The 19,576-nt window shown below is 36.1% G+C and overlaps 1 protein-coding gene across 3 annotated transcripts in view; it reads right to left on the minus strand.

Moving 5' to 3' along the window:
- Positions 1–10,830: 10,830 nt before the first annotated feature.
- Positions 10,831–19,576, minus strand: part of LOC138337152 (uncharacterized) — a 74,760-nt gene continuing 66,014 nt past the window's right edge. For 2 of the 3 annotated variants that reach the window (XM_069286728.1, XM_069286726.1), the window contains one exon: positions 10,831–11,125. The gene's annotated coding sequence lies outside the window, so the exon portion shown is untranslated. Of the gene's footprint in view, positions 11,126–15,308; positions 15,377–19,576 lie in introns of all 3 variants that reach the window. The other variant, XR_011210578.1, reaches the window with a different exon arrangement.

A 19,576-nucleotide genomic window follows, 5' to 3' on the forward strand; every position in this document is an offset into this window, starting at 1 on the left:
CGGAAGTTCCAAAATGGTTATATCTGATAATCTTCTTCCTTTTCAATCTCCCTAAAAAATCTTAGAGATTTTTTTATTATAGTTCATGGAGTTCATGATTAATTAATTATAATTTAGTAAGATGATTTTCCTTATAAATAAAACACATATTACAACATGGAGGGAAATGTGTTTGAGGAATTAAATGTTGATTCAGAGGCAAATAAATCACAATAACCACTTTTATAAGGGCTACTAATTATCATCCCTTATTCAATTAACATTATATTTATCACCCTCTCATGGATTAAAGCATTGAATCTCAATGTACCACATCATGATAGAGCGCCTATATAAAAGACATATATTCCATAAGACCAAAACCCCAAAAAGTAGCTACCTTTCGTTTTGTTCAAACTAAATGACAACCATGAACGCCAAAAGCTTTGAGAATTTTAAAGGATATTGCAAAGGATAAAGCATCTCTTGTTTCACGGGGATTATGAACCTTCCAATGGTAATTATGATCAAAATTCTTTCAAGATTGACAATCAAGTCTGTTTTATGTTGTAAAACTGTCTCTAAAATCTTGTAAATTTTTTTTACTTCCGACCATTTATTCGTTAACATGTAAAAACGGTTGGAGGTTATAAGATGATACCAAAGTTACAAACAATCTTAAAATAGAAAATGGACTTATTGACAATCATGAAAGAATTTCGACCATAATCACCATTGGAAGGTCCATAATCTACCTAATATGAGATATGTTTAATCCTTTGCATTGTCCCTTGAAAATCTAGAAGCTTTTGGCATTCATGGTTGTCAGTTAGTTTAACAAAAAGGAAGATAGCTAGTTTTGGGGGTTTTGGTCTTATGGAATGGATGAACTTTCATCTATAGTATGCTCCAAAATTTTGGAAATTTATTTTAAGCTAAAATGACTATAGGGGCTTCTCTAATTTCCACAAGTAACTAGGCGGTGTCATTGATTTAAAGTAATTATTGAAGTCTAACTAACCGTTAGATAATATTAATTTTTTTTCTAATAATAATTCTTACACCTTCTTAATATTTAGTAATTAATGAAAGTCTAACTAGTCGTTAATATAAGGTAAATGGAGATGTACTTATGAAATACTCACCCAAAGGAGGATTGACTATGTAAACTACTAAATGACTATTCAATGAACAAATGAACCCATTGTGTGAACCAATTAAATACATTGTCGATTCCACCGTAGGGGGTTCTACTTATGCCTCAACTCAATGACTCTGTTACTTGAGCAAGAATAATAATCATAATTTGCTTTAAGTTCTAGAAGCCAAGGGTTGTAATAACTTTTTGAAACCATAATTAGGTAAAATTAGGTGATGTTGTGTGATACATGTTAAAAAATAAAGATTCAGAATTTAAAAGATGATACCGAAGTTTCCAAACACACTTATATTAGAAAACGGGCTTGATTGACGATCATGAAAAAATTCCACCATAATCACATTTGCAAGGTCCATAATAGTTATATTGGATATTTTTCTTCCTTTTTAATCTCCCTTGAAATGAGTAGAACTTTTGGATTTTTGGTTTCGGCAACCATAGTTAATCAATTCTAATTCAGTGAGATAAGTGTATTTACAAATCAAACACATATCACAACTTTGAGAGGCATGTGTTTGAGGAATCAAATGTTGATTACGAGACAAACAAACTTCAAAAAGACTTATTTAAGGGACATTAATTATAGTATATTATTCAATTAGATATACTCTAAATTCAATTAGATATACTCTAAAATTAAGACATGATTATAATCTGAATGTACCACGTCATGATGATTATGGATCTGCCAAGGTTGATAATGGTGGAAATTCATTTAATATAGTCAATCCAGTCGACTTTCTATTGTAAGACTATTTGTAATCTTAGTTATAATCATATAACTTGCAACCCTTTATTTTAGCGTTAATTTAATGATTCTTCAAGTCATTTCCCTCGTTTTCCAGCGTATTCAGCGTTAAGAGCTCTTTTATAGTGACCTCAAGTAATTTATAACTTGCCGAGACTAATAGTTTGGACATCATACAGTTCATTTTAATCTTAGAGAAAAGACATAAAGTCACCTCTAAATTTTTCCCGTAATTGCATAAAGACACCTTAACTTAGGTGTCCTATCACCCCATGGAACTATTTATTATCTTTGTAAATGAGCCATTTTGACCCATTTTCTTGTCTGGTTTGTTGCCACGTAAATGAGGTGTGTGACCCAGTCTTTTCACTGTCATAACCAGCTATAAAGTATCACACATTATTTTATTTCTTTATTAATAATTTAATTAATTTAAATCATCTTCCCCATTTTCTTCTTCACCCAAATTCAAAAATCCAATTACCTTTTCTTCTTCTTCTTCAACTTAGAAGATCCATTTACGTCATCCATTTTTATCACCTTTTTTTCTTCTCTCTTCCTTTTCTTTGTTTCTTATTCTCCTTTTATGCTTTTTTTTTCAAAAAAATGAAGTCCATTGATTAGAGAGTACTATGAAACTCCATATTTTTTTGGTCATATTGCATTGTTTTAGTAACTTAAGAGTTGAATTGATTTTACTTAGTGATGTTTTGTTGACGGAAATAATATTGTAACATGGAGGCTACGTTGAAGGTGACTATGGCTGCTTCTTTTAAAAGAATTTTCAATAAAGAACAAAGGATTTGAGTAATAAAGATTTAAGAAGAAAAAGGGAAAAAATGAAAATAAAGTTAATAAAAATAGAAAACATAAAAATGAAAATGAAAATGAAACTAAAAATTAAAAATTAAAAGAATTTATTACATGTCAAACAACAATTGGTGTGTGATTGCACCTCTTTTCTTGCAATTGGGGTTGGGTGAAAAGTGGGATATTTATAACACTTTTAAATGTTCAATGAGGAATAGGATACCCACAAACTTAATGTGTTTTTGAAAATCCGAGACAACTTTAGTGGTGACTTTATGTCTTTTCTCTTAATCTTATTATGCAAGTTTTCCTATTTTTTATCTTATAAAGTTAGAACGACTGACTCCAACCAAAATTTTATGTGGAAGACCTCGGAATGCAATTCTAATGGTTCATAGAGCTCTAGAATGTCAAGTTTACTATGCAAGGACTTTTGGTGTGGGATATGATGCTTCCAAGTTTATTTCGAGTTATCTTTTAGATTTTGGCTTAAATTGGAGCTTAAGTGTGGGCCCACTTTTTGTTGAGACGACCTTCTTTGGAAGTTTTGACATTTCATTGAGTCCAAAATATTGATTTTTTAGTGCGCGTGACATATTTGATTTTTGTGCACAAGTTTTCAACCAATCCTGAGATCCTAAGCAAAGTTTATTGGGACTTGGCTCATTTAGCAGGAGCACTATGTTGGTGCAGCTGCTCATGCAGCTTTGGCACCACTTAAGTTGTAGCCGCTTTAATGGAAGGTGCCACTCAAGCGAGGCCTACCAGTTAAGGGATTGCTGCTTTAGAGGACCTGGGTTAGCTTAGGCGGTGGCAACTAAAGTAGTCATGGATCCTTTTTAAAAGGCTTATAGTGTGAGCCTTTCCTCTTTAGTGGTAGGGGTGCCGCATCAGCTATCATCTATTGTAGTTAAATCCTTAAATTAGTTCATTGTTCAACATTCTAAATTCAATATGTTGATCTTTAGAGGTACGTTTGAGCTGATTTTTTGTGCATATTTTGGTATTTACTAGACTTTGCACTCGGGTAATTTGGATTGAGTTGGGGGAGATATTAAATAAGGTAAATCTTGTCCCCTAAGCCTTTCTTTGTCCTTTAATAGTGATTCTTGAATTTTGATCTAGTAATACTATTTTGTTTGGGGTTTTAGATGGATTGTGCCCAACTTTTGGGCACAAGTTACTTGAGATATTGGGGACCTAGTAATAGGTTTAATTTTGTAATTCAATTAACAAGTCAAACATGCCTATTTTTTTACCCGATTTGGGCCTGAGTTTTTCTATACCAATATGGGTATCATAGTTCTCATAGTAATGTGTACTTTGTGATGTAAATAGTATCATGAAATTTGGAGGACATAGAGATGAGACATGAAAGTTGTGGATGATTTGAGATAGTTGTTCAACTTTCAGGTAGGTTGCGATCCACTTTGTTTTAGATTTTGCTCCTAAGATAATGATAAGTATAGATTGCATGTGGATTAGGATTATAGCTAATGGTCTTAAAATTACCTTTTTATCCCATTTATATCATTCTCGTAAGAGCCTCAAGCTAGTTTAGCATTGTGATATCCTTAGATTAGGTTGGTAAGTCCTTTCTATGACTTATAGTAGTGTTTTCATCCTCTTTAGAGTTTTTTGAAGCGTTAGAATATTTTGTGATCAAAGTGCCTCAAATTGTGTGTTTAGTGACCCTATAGTTAGTTTGACTGCACTATAAAGGAATTGTTATGGTTCGGTGCCCTCCATTATTGCATGGAACCTTAGTTGCCTGTTATTAGCCATATGTTGGCATTAATTGTGTTTTGGTGTCACTCTATTACTACTTTCACGTTAAGGATATGATTTTTGAGTTACCCTTTTTTGTTGTTAGATTTTATATAAATTTGTTCATTTCCTGAGTTATGGTGTAATAATGTTTGGGTATCATTGCTGGTTCATTGTTGGACCCAATGTCTTGGTCGAGGACCAACTGTATTTCAGGTTAGTTTTCTATGCTTTATGAGCAAGGTTGTAATGGTAATGTACATTGATTGATTAGCTACTATTTGTTTTGATGCTAGTGATGACATGCATTACGTTGATACTCGTTTTCTCATGTTTTGTGGTATGATTCTAGTAAATATAGTGAATTTCACTACTATTTTCGAGAAAGTATGATTCCACACTTTACTCTTTAAAACAAGTTTTGATAGGACTCGTACCATATTTGCCACTTTGATAAATAGGCTTTTGAGATAAATGAGGCATCGTTAATGTGCTCATTTTTTACTTGATAGGTTAGGAACAATGCCGACACTTCCTGCGCTAATTTATTTAAATACATCTTCACTACTAGGCAATATATATGGACTTCCCAAGTCCCTATGGGTCCCTAAGTCCATGTGAACCAATGAACATGAAAGTAGGGTGTCCACATAGATCCAACCTGGTGTGTCGGGGTGGGGGGGAGGAGGAGGTATGTGTATATACTTGGCTACATGGAACTTTGCACCGATGGTATTATAACTTTCTTTGAATACTAACATTTAAAAGTATCACCTATCACCAACATTATTAGTTGTTTTTTGAACGTGCCAGTCTTATCGGAGTAGGTTGGGTTATGTTTGTTTTTGTGTACCTTCTAGGCCTATATGATCTAGTTAGGTTATTGTGTTGTTATTACTGGGTATTTTTTGTTAATGAATAGTGGGTTTATAGGAATGGCCTTTTGGTTGTTATGGTGTGTAGTGGTGATTACTATTAGTACATCTTTGGTATGACTTCCATTTTAGAATGTTGGTGTGATTAGGTTGTAAGTCTAGTGTAACATCTAGGAATTTGGAAAAATGGATTGGAAAGGAAAAGTTCAGTTTTTGAAAATTATGCAGTGATCAAGTAGTCGAACCTATGGACAATAAGAAGGAAGTCGTAGAACTTGGTTTGAATTTTGGCAATGTAAAGTCTGTAATGTTTGACCTACCTATAAGCAGGATGATTCGTAAGGGCTCTATGAGCTATAGGAAATTCCTGTAGAAGCGATTCAAAGAATGGATTTGAGACCACAATTCCATGAAGGGGGTCGAAAAGTGGTCCTATGGTCTATAGGTCGTAGGTGGGATTCGTAAAAGTGATATAGACTAAGCGAAATTTTGAGTTTGAACTTGGGTTCCATGATTTGACTCTACGAGTCATATAACGGTCAAGGGACCAAAAGAATTTCTTGTTGATTTGAATGGAAAATGTATTTTTCTAGTTTCTCATCGAGTCACGTATGTTGATCAGAAAATAATTGTTTTTCATATTTAGACAACTATTTTTGAAAAATATCAAAACGCTCATCTCTGAGCGAATTTTTTTTTTCAAAATGGAAGGACACAAATGGCCAATTTGTCCATTTAAGTTTGTTTTTATTTCATTTGGTTTGTCACTTGTTTCGACATGACAAGTTCATATTCTTCTTCTTTTTCCTTGGTTTTTGTATGGTTGGCTGTCGAAATAGGCCAAGACTGTAGTTTTGAAGTTCTACTTTTTACGAAAAAAAATGGAAAAGGGCCTAAAATACCCTCAAAGTATTGAAAATGGTACAAAATTACCCTCGATCCACCTATTGGCTCCAAAATACCCTTCCCACCCACCTATTGGGTCCAAAATACCCGTGTCATCCACCTTTTGGTTCAAAATTGATCACTTATTTAACGATTTTATATTTAAACTATTTAAATATTTTTTTTAAATACACGACGCTCAACTATTTGTTATAATTTAACTTGTTAGTATTATTTATAATTTAATCCATTATCCATCCATTACTAATTAAACCCCTCCAAATTAATAAATCCGTCACATTATTAATGCAACAACAGAAAAGCTACTGTCAATTGACTGTTTTTAAAAATTTAAGGTAAAAATATCTATAGAAATAAATTATCATACATTCAAGACTTCAAATGTCTAAATAAAAATTACCGATAAACTTAAAACTCTGACTATGTTCATCTTAATTATTCTTTTGTCTCAATTATGTGATGTTACTTCATAGATAACTTTTCTTTTTTCAAAATAATATATTAAAGATTTTAAAACAAATCATAATATTTATAGAATTATATTTTTAAAAAGTGCATGAATTAATTCAGAATGTATTATATCTTTACCTTTAACCATAAATTTCTAATTCAATCTTGATAGAGAATCCTATTGAAAGTGTCCTCCTAAATAAGGGGCTCAACCTAAATTTAATAGGGACTTCTATTCGGACTCAGTTAATTTTGGATGTCATTTTCAGGAATCTATAATTTCATCGTGTTTTAGTAGTGTTTATGACGATTTTGATATATAATTGGATTATTAATTGGGAGGGGTTCAGTTAGTAATGAGTGGGTAGTTGGTTGATTTAAATTACATAATAAATTAAATTATAACCAATAGTTGAATGCCAAGTATTTAAAAAATATTTAAAGAGTTTAATTTTAAAACAATTGAAGAAGTGGTCAAATTTGAACCTAAAGGTGGATGACAAGGGTTTTTTGGAGCCAACAGGTGGATGAAAAGGGCATTTTGGAGTCAATGGGTGGATGAAGGGTAATTTTGTTATATTTTTAATACTTTAAGAGTATTTTAGGCCCTTTTTCAAAAAAAAATGACTAGCACGTTTCAAAATCTTAGGTCATGGTGATTTCTACTAACATTCCACAAATAGGTAAGTAGAACCCATAGTTCAGAACCACAAGCAACGGACTATCACGCAAAAGGGAAGAATGCAGAACACAAGGAAACAAATATTGAAATAGAAGATAGATAGATAATCATTATGTACATACAACACCCCGAGACTGGAATATCAATAGGCAGATAAGATACCAATTAAAATAGAAGTACAAGGTAAATACAAATATATAGAACCATTTTTAATACAAATTTAAGAATAGTCCAATCAATATAGAAGGAGATGGACAACTTTGCACGTCAAGAACTCACCCCAATTCTATGATCCACAACTACTTCAACAAGGAACACTTCAATGGAAAAAACTCGTATTATTATTTACAGGGTGTAGGAGTGTCATATGTGTACCAACAAGCTGTACGCTTAGGCATAGGACGACTGAGCTCCAAAGAAAAAACAAGTATATATAGCAAGTAAAGAAGTAATATACAGTACAAACAACTAAAGAAAATATATCACGCAACAAAGGAATAGGATAGAAAAAAGTAGTTAACTCAGACAAAGGAACATACATGGAGGCTCTAGTACAAATACCTAGGCACAAAAAGATTATACTTTATAAGTTGATTAACCTATGATAATATGATAATATCCACTATGAAACATCCTAAAAGCCAATATGTCAATTCAATCCAATTTAGTCTGAAAGCATCAAAATAGAGGGAAACTAAGTCGAATCTAAATCAATCGTTCAAGTCAATCATCATATTGATACAACTATACAATCACTAAATAATAAACTAATTGAATCCAAATAAACCCGGAAGGTACACATCAACAAACATAACCCAATATTCCCTAATGATACCAACAGGTGAAAACACCAACCAATTATATTGGTGATAGCCAACACACATATGCATACAAGTTATGCAATAGGAACTAATAGTGTCTTCAATACCAAGTGTCACGTAACAAGTATATACACCTACTTCATGCCCCTAGCACGCTAGGTAGGACCAATGCCTTATCATGTTTAATGTGTCCATCCATATCCTAATTCCATTCATTTAATATCCCTTTGGTGTCATTGACATAATAGTTTTACGAGAGGGTTTTATCAAAAGCGTGAGAAAACACGAGAAAACCGGGGGGAGTGGGGGGTATTCAAAAAGGGGAGTCTCGGGTTATTTCTTTCCTTGTAGGAAAGGTCTTGGTTTGGTATGGCATTAGAGAAAACTTGTGGAATCGCCCTCGGCTACGTGTCCTTTGGACCCTTCGCCCGCCCGCCACCAGTGGAAGCGGGATTAAGTTCAAATTTTGTATGGACTAAGTTCTAAATTTAAAATATATTGACCCAAGTCAACATTTTGGGTTAATAAAGCCAGATTAATTATTAAAGTCAAGATTGCCTTAAGTAAAATCCAACTACATTGGTCTAGGTTGGGTCTCTACAAAATCCCCCCCCCCCCACATATTTCAAGCCCAAGGGTCCATTAGGATTACTTGGAGGCTACCCTAAAACCCTAATCAATGCCTATATGAAATAAAGGGGCTACATATTCTCTTTGGAGGCATCTTTAAAATTCCATAACATCTTGGCCACATGGATAGTTCAATGTGATCATTGGAGCCTGACCCTAAGATGTGGATCATTCAAAGCACCAACTGATTAATTAATTCTTTAGAACGTACTCTATTTTTTTTGCCAAATAAGCTACTAGTCGTTGACGTTTTCCCAAAATTTTCTTCAGACGCTTAAACACGTGTGGAGATATCTATAATATCTGTCTTGTTTCTCTTTTATTGTTTTATTATCGTTTTATGTTCTATTCGAGGCAACACAGGTTGTGCTCTCCGAAAACATAATTTCAATTTTCTATTCAATTCAAAATTCAAACTGAAGTATGATACTTTTCTGATATATGATAATTCTACATCGGGAACATATATAAAAATTATATATCTGTCGGAATCAATGTGTTCCGATTTCTGGCCTTGCACCGACCATCCAATGGACCATGGACTAAACGGCCACCTACCAGAATTGATAACATTCGAGATTATGCAGGATTACATAAAAAAGATCCTCTTTTGGCGTGTTGAGATATCTATAATATCCGTCTTTATTCTCTTTTATTATTTTATTGTCATTTTATGTTCTATTCGGGGCAACACAGGTTGTGCTCATCTTGAGCGACGGATCTGACAGAACAACTCAAAAGATAAAAAAGTATTGTTGGTCTTTTCATGCTCGTTGTAAGCTCAAAGTACCATTTGTAAAAATAAGAATCCACGCCTCATCAAGCCGTATAAATTATTGGAAGAATGAACAGGAGGGAAAATCTCCTGGCTCAGCAATAGTCAACTTGTGGGGTGCCACATACCCTGCAGACAACCCACACCCAAAAGGTGGCCTACATGGGTTTCCCCCGAAACCCCCGAAACTTCCAACAAGAAGAATAGAAGTTGACCACAAGGTTATCTCTGTGGGAGGTTGTTACTCATAAGGCCATCTCGGGAATGGGAAAGAAAGGCGGCGGACAACTGACTTAACTGGAGAGCCTAAACGGCATTAAGGATGAGCCCACCGGTTGACAAACGAATGAGACACAGAACAGTAGCAGCCAATGCTTCTGATCTATAGGGCTCAGAAAAAGACCAAGATGATTGCCACAAATCGAGAAGTAGAAGACATGGTGGTATCAAAACGCCGGTATGCCTGGATATCTTATTCGTCTCTCCAGGAAAATGGATATCTCTAGAAAAGATTTTCATTTTAGTTCATTTTTTTTCTCTTCACCCGGACCAACCCACCGACTCATCCAAAAAAATCCCGATGAGCGGCGTTGACACTTCTTTTTGCTACGAGAGAGGAGATCATCCTCTTCTCTTTTTTGATTCATCCCTGGCCTCATTCAAGAATTGTTTTTTATCCAATCCGTAGGAATCAATAGAAAAGTCAAATTCCCCAGGTAGTGAAGAGTTGACATCGAGGTGCCAAACCTTCCGTTGATGTGAGCTGTTGAGGAAGATCAGCGCAATCCTTGAATAGCTGAAATTGTCTAAGTGGAAATAATTTTTTTATCATTCAATGGTGAAGAATTGAAAGGTCCGTATGATCAACTCTACAATCAGTTGTTAAAATTAATAGGTCTTCAAATTGGTACACAAACATAGAGACCTATAGGGGACTTAGATAGTCTGCATATTGTCTCGTTCCGATCTAGTACTTCTACAACCTATCTGTCATAATGCAATATCTACTTTTTCATTTTACCAGGGATACATATGAAAACCACATATGTATAAAAAGGATCGATAATCTCATCGAGCAATAAATCTGTCACGCCCCGAGCAACCACCGAGACGCGGACATGAAACCTAGGACCACAAGTGATCCCAAGCTAACCCTGCTGGCATGATCATGAGCATACTAAAGATAATAAATTGTTGCGGAAGCTAAATCATACTTAAAATGAAAAGATGGGGAATACCCATATTCTATAACTGGGATATTTGAAAACAATGAGTTTAATACAAAATAAATATTAACTCAATACTAAGCAGAATCTAACTATGACTGAAAATAGCCTCTAAACTAGACTAGAAATACTGGGACAAACCCCAACTATATCTAGCAAAAACTGAAACTAAATGACTAAAGACTGAAATAAAACTCATGATTGTTTTCCTCGGAGAATGAGGACTCACCACTGAATCTGCTGAACTGGAGATCGGGAAATTGATCTATGCATGATCTGGATGCTGAGAACCTGAACCTACACCACAAGAAAATGTAGTGCACGTATTGAAAGGTAGTGAGCATGTAGGATAGAGCAAAGTTGAAATAAAACATAACTGAACAAGCACAAAAACAAGTATAATAATCTGAACGTGATGTGCTGATTTCTGAGCTAACTGGATGCAATGACCAATTTATAACATGCTGAAACTGAATACTGAATATACTGATAAATGGTCAATGCAAAGAGTCTGACTAAACTGTGGGAGCTACTAATAACCGATAATTAAACCACATGGGCTAAATGTGGAGTCCGATGTATACACCCCATCGAAAGGACCCAATATACCCTGCCAAAGGTATAAAGGCATACTGGCGTGATCACTAAACTGATTGCCCACAGAGGGGACTTACAACCTACTTGGCTAGTAGTTCTGGGACCATTGGGTATGCTAAACCCTAGTCCAACTCGTATTATGCTACTCCCAGTGAATTTTGTAAATTTACTGTTTATGTCTAAATTTCTGTAAATACTGGATAGCTCGAAACTGAACATGCAAACTGAGAATGCAACAATTAATCTGGTAATTATGCATTTATAACTGAGGTATATTTGAATTGTCTGAAGTATATGACCTAGCATGTGTATTTCAAGAACTAAAGAAATACAAACCTAGGGTTCTGAAATTCATGCGATAATCTGAGTAATAACACGATAATCTGATTTGGAACATATATTTAATAAATTCATGAAGTTATATCAAAGTTCTAGACACCCTAGGTTTAATCATGACAAGAGAATGAAGAACTGACTAAAACTAAGGACCCAATGGGTGAAAGGAACCCACTAGTGAAATCCCACATACCTAGTGATTAAATCTACGGAAAAATATTTATGTTTCGGGGCTGGAGCTTGGCGTTCTTGAACTAGGGTTCTTGAGCTTTTTTCTCTTCTCTTGCTTCTAATTTTCTAAGTTTTGATTTAATGATTTGAATTGGATATGTTATAATTCTGTTTCTAGGCTTAAATTGACTAAAATCTGATGATTTAGGGTCAAAACGATGTAACTTAGGGTTTAAACGAAGTGGGAAAGGTCAAAAAGACCCCTGGGAAGGTTGTTGTCGTGCCTCACGATGGCCAGGACTGACGGTCCGTCGTGCGCCTGACGCCCCATCTTTGGGTCCGTCCTGAGGGCCTGTTCGACAGGCCTTTACTAAAATGGGCATAATTTTTTACTCGGAGGTCTGATTTTAGCAAGGTCGATGGATATGAAAAAATAATTCAATTATCTATATGTGGGTAGGTAATAGGAGACCTAATTCATTTTGTGCTAAGAATTATGATCATTTTAAGTTGATCCAACTGCATTTCCCCTTAATTGACTGCAAATTTTCCACCTAGGGACCGTAGGTACACCTACGAACCATACTGGTCATCCATAGCTCTTGTCAAAGAGTGGTTGAAGGGATTCTTGATCGACGTTCATGGACTACGGACCTTTGTTTGACCTACGAACCGTAAGTCTATCCGTCTTCCAAGACTTAACCAATTTTTCTAGGCTGAAATTTTTGGGAGTTTTTGATCTCATCGACGGTTGTGCAGGACGGACTGTGGTTCAGTCTACGGTCCGTTGATGCCACCGTTGGTAGCACTTGCAGATTTTTGTGAAAAACTAATTTTTGGTCTGCTTTGGCTATGGTGTGTTACATTATCTCCCCCTTGGGAACATTTGTCCTCGAATGAAGACTAAAGTAGCTGAAATGGAGGGAGAGAGATGCAAACCCCACTACTAAACACGGAGAACTGAGTTCTGGCTGAATTGAGTTCTGAGTACATGAAATTACGCTAAAAATAAAAGTACAAACTCAGGGAGCATGATTCAAAAACTGAATTTACGCATGAATGACTATAAAACTGAAAAGGAACTATTACCTCAAGATGGAGTGGAATTGGAAGGAAGAAGGTAAGGATACTTGGCTTTCATGGCTGCTTCTGCTTCCCAAGTAGCTCCCTCTACGGACTGACTCCTCCACAACACCTTGAATGAAGCGAATACTTCGTTTCTCAACCTTCTAACCTGACGGTCAAGAATCTCAACTGGTACATCCTCATAAGAAAGACTATCTTTTACCGCCACACTCTCTAATGGCACTATAGATGCTGGGTCACCCACGCACTTCTTCAAGAGTGAGATGTGGGAGACCGGATGCACTGCTGCTAATTTTGCTGGCAACTCTAACTCATATGTCACCTTGCCAATCCTTTTCAAGATCTTGAAAGGGCCTATATATTTAGGATTGATCTTCCCTTTCTTTCCAAATCTCATCACCCCTTTCATAGGTGAGACTTTCAGAAAAACCCAATCATCAATTTGGAACTCTAGTTCCCTTCTCCTTACATCTGCATAAGAATTCTGACGACTTTGGGCTGTCTTATGTCTACCTCTAATGAGCTGCACTTTCTCCATAGCATAAAGGACTGAATCTGGCCCTATCAAAGCTGCTTTACCTACTTCAAACCAACCAACAGGCATCTACGCTATATAAAGCCTCATAAAGGGTCATCTGAATGCTGGAATGGTAGCTATTATTGTAGGCAAACTCAATAAGAGGAAGGTGATATTCCTAACTACCTTTGAAATCGATCACACAAGCTCTCAACATATACTTTAAGATCTGAATGGTACGCTCTGCCTGCCCATCCGTCTGTAGATGAAATGTTTTACTAAGGTTAACTTGAGCACCAGGACCTTTTTGGAAGGACTTCCTGAAATGAGAGGTAAACTGAGGATCTCTATCTGAGATGATAGACAAAGGAACCCCATGCAACCTCACAATTTCAGTAAGGTAAAGCTTGTCATAGTCTTATGTAGAATATGTAGTCTTGACCGCCAAAAAGCGAGAAAACTTAGTCATCCTATCAACTCTCACCCAAATTGAGTCATGTTGTCTGCGAGTACGAGGTAACCCTGTGATGAAATCCATATTGATCACATCTCACTTACAAGTAGGAATATCGATCTCTTGAGTCAAACCTCCTGGTTTCTGATGTTCTACCTTGACTTGCTTGCAATTAGGGCACTTACTCATATAGTCTGCTATATCCCTCTTCATGTCATTCCACCAATAGACTTCCCGCAGATCGCGGTACATCTTAGTGGAACCTGGATGAATAGAATACCTGGAGTTATGAGCTTCTGCAAGAATATGCTGCCTCAACTCTCCCACATCAAGAACACACAATCTACCTTAGTAGCAAAGTACACCATCTCCCCCTTGGTAGAAAACCTCCACTCTGATTGTTGACTGCACCGTTTAGTTCAAGCAAGATCGGATCACTCTCTTGCTTTTCCTTAATTTCCATTACCAAAGACGATTCTTCCCCATTCTGAACTGTTACACCGCTGTATGATATGCTCTTAAGGAGAACTCCCAAGCGAGCAAGCCTGTGAACATCCTTCACTAGCTTCTTTCTTTTTTCTTCGACATCGGGTACTACCCATAGATAATCTACTAAGAGCATCGGCCACTACATTTGCCTTTCCATGATGATAATGCACACTCATATCATAATCCTTAAGGAACTCAAGCCATCTCCTCTGGAGAAGATTCAACTCTTTCTGGGTGAACACATACTGAAGGCTCTTATGATCGGTGAACATGTGTACATGAATACCATACAAGTAGTGTCTCCATATCTTGAGTGCAAACAGCACTGCTTCAAGCTCGAGGTCATGAGTTGGATAGTTCTTCTCATGCACCTTAAGCTTTATAGAGAGGCATAAGATATAACATTATCTCTTTGCATCAACACACAACCAAGGCCAACTCTAGATGCATCGCAATGATCACATAACAATCTGAACCCTCTGGTGGAGTCAAGACAGGAGCTGTAGTCAATCTAGTTTTCAATTCTGTGACGCTTTTCTCACAATCATCTTACCATTTGAACTTGACCATCTTTTGAGTCAACCTAGTCAATGGTGAGGCTATGGATGAAAATCCTTCCACGAACCTTCTGTAATAAGCTGCTAGACCTAAGAAACTTCTGATATCTATAGCAGATGTAGGTTTGGGACATTGTTTCACTGCTTCTATCTTTTGTGGATCTACACGGATCCCTTTGCTAGATACAACGTGACCAAGGAAAGCAACGGATTGCAACTAAAACCCACATATACTAAACTCATGATTGTTGTCCTCGGAGAATGAGGACTCACCACTGAATCTACTGAACTGGAGATCGGGAAATCGATCTATGTGTGATCTAGATGCTGAGAACCTGAACCTACACCACGAGAAAATATAGCGCACGTATTGAAAGGTACTGAGCATGTAGAGTAAAGCTGAAAAAAACATAACTGAACAAGTACAAAAACAAGTATAATAATCTGAACGTGATGTGCTGATTTCTGAGCTAACTGGATGCAATGACCAATTTATAACATGCTGAAACTGAATACTGAATATACTGATAAATGGTCAATGCAAAGAGTCTGACTAAACTGTGGGAGCTACTAATATACGATAATTAAACCACATGGGCTAAATGTGGAGTCCGATGTATACACCCCATCGAGAGGACCCAATATACCCTGCCAAAGGTATAAAGGCATACTGGCGTGATCACAAAACTGATTGCCCATAGAGGGGACTCACAACCTACTTGGCTAGTAGTTCTTGGTTTATTGGGTACGCTAAACCCTAGTCCAACTTGTATTATGCTACTCCCAATGAATTTTGTAAATTTACTGTATATGTCTGAATTTCTGTAAATACTGGATAGCTCGAAACTGAACATGCAAACTGAGAATGGAACAATTAATCTGGTAATTATGCATTTATAACTGAGGCATGTATATCTGAAGTGTCTGAAGTATATGACCTAGCATGTGTATTTCAAGAACTAAAGAAATACAAAGCTAGGGTTCTGAAAATTCATGCGATAATCTGAGTAATAATATGATAATCTGTTTTGGAACATGTATTTAATAAATTCATGAAGTTATATCAAAGTTCTAGACACCCTAGGTTTAATCATGATAAGAGAATCAAGAACTCACTGAAACTAAGGACCCAATGAGTGAAAGGAACCCACTAGTGAAATCCCACATACCTGGTGATTAAATCCACAAAAAAATACTTAAGTTTCGGGGATGGAACTGCTGGAGCTTGGCGTTCTTGAAGTAGGGTTCTTGAGATTTTTTCTCCTCTCTTGTTTCTAATCTTCTATGTTTTGATTTAATGATTTGACTTGGATATGTTATAATTTTGTTTCTAGGCTTAAACTGAGTAAAATCTGATAATTTAGGGTCAAAATGATGTAACTTAGGGTTTAAACGGAGTGGGAAAGGTCAAAAAGACCCCTGGGAAGGTTGTTGTCTGGCCTCACGATGTCCAGGACTGACGGTCCGTCGTGCGCCTGACGCCCCGTCTTTGGGTCCGTCGTGAGGGCCTGTTGGACAGGCCTTTACTAAAATGGGCATAACTTTTTTCTCGGAGGTCTGATTTTAGAAAGGCCGGTGGCTATGAAAAGATAATTAAATTATCTATCTGTGGGTAGGTAATGGGAGACCTAATTCATTTTGTGCTAAGAATTATGATCATTTTAAGTTGACCCAACTGCATTTCACCTTAACTGGCTGCAAATTTTCCACCTACGGACCGTAGGTCCACCTACGAACCATGATGGTCATCCACAGCTCTTGTCAGAGAGTGGTTGAAGGGAGTCTTGATTGATGGTTACGGACTACGGATCGTCCTTTGACCTACGGACCGTAAGTTCGTCTGTCGTCCAAGACTTGACCAATTTTTCTAGGCTGAATTTTTGGGAGTTTCTGATCCCATCGACGGTTGTGCAGGACGGATCGTGGTTCAGGCTACGCTCCATCGATGCCACCGTTGGTAGCACCTGCAGATTTTTCTGAAAAACTAATTTTTGATCTGTTTTGGCTACGGGGTGTTACACAATCAAAATAGTAAATGCATTTTTTATGCTTTTTCATATCAAAAAAATCCATTCATAAAAGTGGTAAAGGTGGTATGTAACTCGTCTAAACCAGTTTTAAGATTAAAAAGTACAAAATCATACTTTCTCAAAAATGGTTGTGAAAATCAATACATTTTTTGGGATCGAACCACAAAATACGTGAAAGTGAGTACTAATTTAATGCATGTCATCACCAACATCCAAACAAGATCATTTACACAACTTAAAGCATATAATTGACATCATCATTCTCTTAAACTAACTTGAAAAATCCAGTTGGTCCTCGACCCTATCATGTGCCAACATACACTACAATAATATCATAATATAATTACCGTAAATCAGGAAACAAATAAATTTATAAGGAATCCAGCAACTAAAAAAGGGTCACTAAAGGATCTCAACCTTAACGCAAAAGTACTACGCAAGTGAATGTTAAGCACAATTAGTGTCAACCTACGACTATATAAAGAAATTCAGGTTACATAGCCCAATATTAGATAGGGATACAAAAATCAATCCTAAGAGTCTATTCATGCTGATTTCCCACAATGTCAAAGCGAACACAAGGGTCCCACACCAATCGAGGGCATCAATCCATAATAATGATCGATATTCACTAAAGTATCATTAAGATTTATCCTACGGTACTTAGTTCACCACCTTATATTAAAGCCTCGTGTATCAACTCCGAAGAGCCTATCAACATCAAACTAATACATAAGTAAGAAATTACCAACCTAAGCTAAGGATTCCACAAGCTAAAACCAGCCTGAGGCTCATACAAGAATCAAGAAAATAGGAATAAGAAAGTAAACCAAAACTAGTCACACATATTCCTATTCCACATGAGATCTATGCAAAGCATTATCATGAAGCACACTCTAAAGGAAAGTAAATCGTAGCCTTGTTGGAAACCAAGCTACAATTTTGAACCGTCCATGGACTACTTGACTCCTCTTCATATTTGCAAAATGTCACACCACTATCAACATGGTAAACTACATGTAACTATGAGAAATATAATATTCGCATTGCAAATCAAATAATAAAATAGCTTCCTAGAACCTGTTATTAGAATTCTGAAATTGAACCCATCATTAGGTCCCCCAACAACTCAAGAAACTTGTGCTCCTAAATTGGACACAATTCAAGCTCGAAAGCCTCGCCAATTCAGACTTACAAAAAAATGATCAAGAACACTAAAATTAAGCTTAAAAAGAAAAAAATAACAAAACTTACAAGTTTGGCAGAGAGAATAATGATCCCATGCTAAGCCTAACTCAAACACTTCAATTCCCAAGAGAATCGCCGTAACTCGAGCTCCAACATCTAATCTTTCTAAGAATAAAATGATAGAGAAGAAGAATATAACTATGTGCAATGACTATTAAAGCAGTTCTTGGTCACTAAAGAGGATACTGCGTAAGCGATCTAGGGCCGCTTAAGCACCTACACCAGCACAGACACTAGCCCAAGCCTGCCAAGTCTCTCTTGACTTAGATCGGGTGCTCAAGATTGGTTTGGAATCCCGTGAACATAAGCAAATTATATTACCCCCACTAAAATTGATATTCTGGAGTCAACAGAGATGCTGAAACTTCTAACGAGGGTTGTCTCGACAAAAAGTGAATTCCACACCAAGGCTTTATTTTAGCCATAAGCCACATGATTGTTTGAAATTAATCATGAAGTCCTGAAACCTGAGCCAAAAAACCATAACTAAACTCGACATTTTGGGGCTAACTAAGCCATTAAAATTGCATTATGAGGTCGTTTATTTTAAGTCTGACCGCGGCCAAATATCTAAACTTCGAAAAATCTAAAGAAAACTTGTATAAAGCCCAATCGAATGATCAGGTGACCTAACTGTTAGCCCGAACAAGTCATAAATGACTTGAGATGGATATAAAAAAGCTCTAAACGTAAAAAATATTTAAATAGAAAAAATGACTTTGAGATTCATTACACTAATTCATCCACGACACAATCTTTTTTTTCTTGTTTAGTTGTTCAATTTGTTGTAAGGTAGCTAATGTATTTTAATTGTTTGTTGGGTCATGTCTCACGACTATTTCATAGTCTTATAAAATTTACATCCAGACTAATTTAAATATTTAAATTTAATTATCACTATTTTATAAAGGTATTTATTATTAGGGATTATGCATAAGTACTCCTAGAACTTGTCACACCCCGAGGCTATCCCCTTGCTATAACACGGGACATGATCACGAGCGACCCCAAGCTAACCTTGTGTCTGGCATATATCAAGCATACTTAGAATAATTGAATAAGACATGAACTATGAGGAAACTCAAACAATGGATAACTAAATATGGGGAAAATCCAACTAGTTTGAGCTATAAAATATAATGAAAATACAGTGATGAATGAAACACCACTTAACAGCTCAAGCTGCATTTACTAATATGTCTGGAAAGCCTCTAATTGAGTTGAGTTGTTGGGACATGCCACATCTAACTTAACAAAACTGAA

Source organism: Solanum lycopersicum, chromosome 7, assembly GCF_036512215.1.
Source record: "Solanum lycopersicum chromosome 7, SLM_r2.1".
Classification (NCBI taxonomy): domain Eukaryota; kingdom Viridiplantae; phylum Streptophyta; class Magnoliopsida; order Solanales; family Solanaceae; genus Solanum; species Solanum lycopersicum.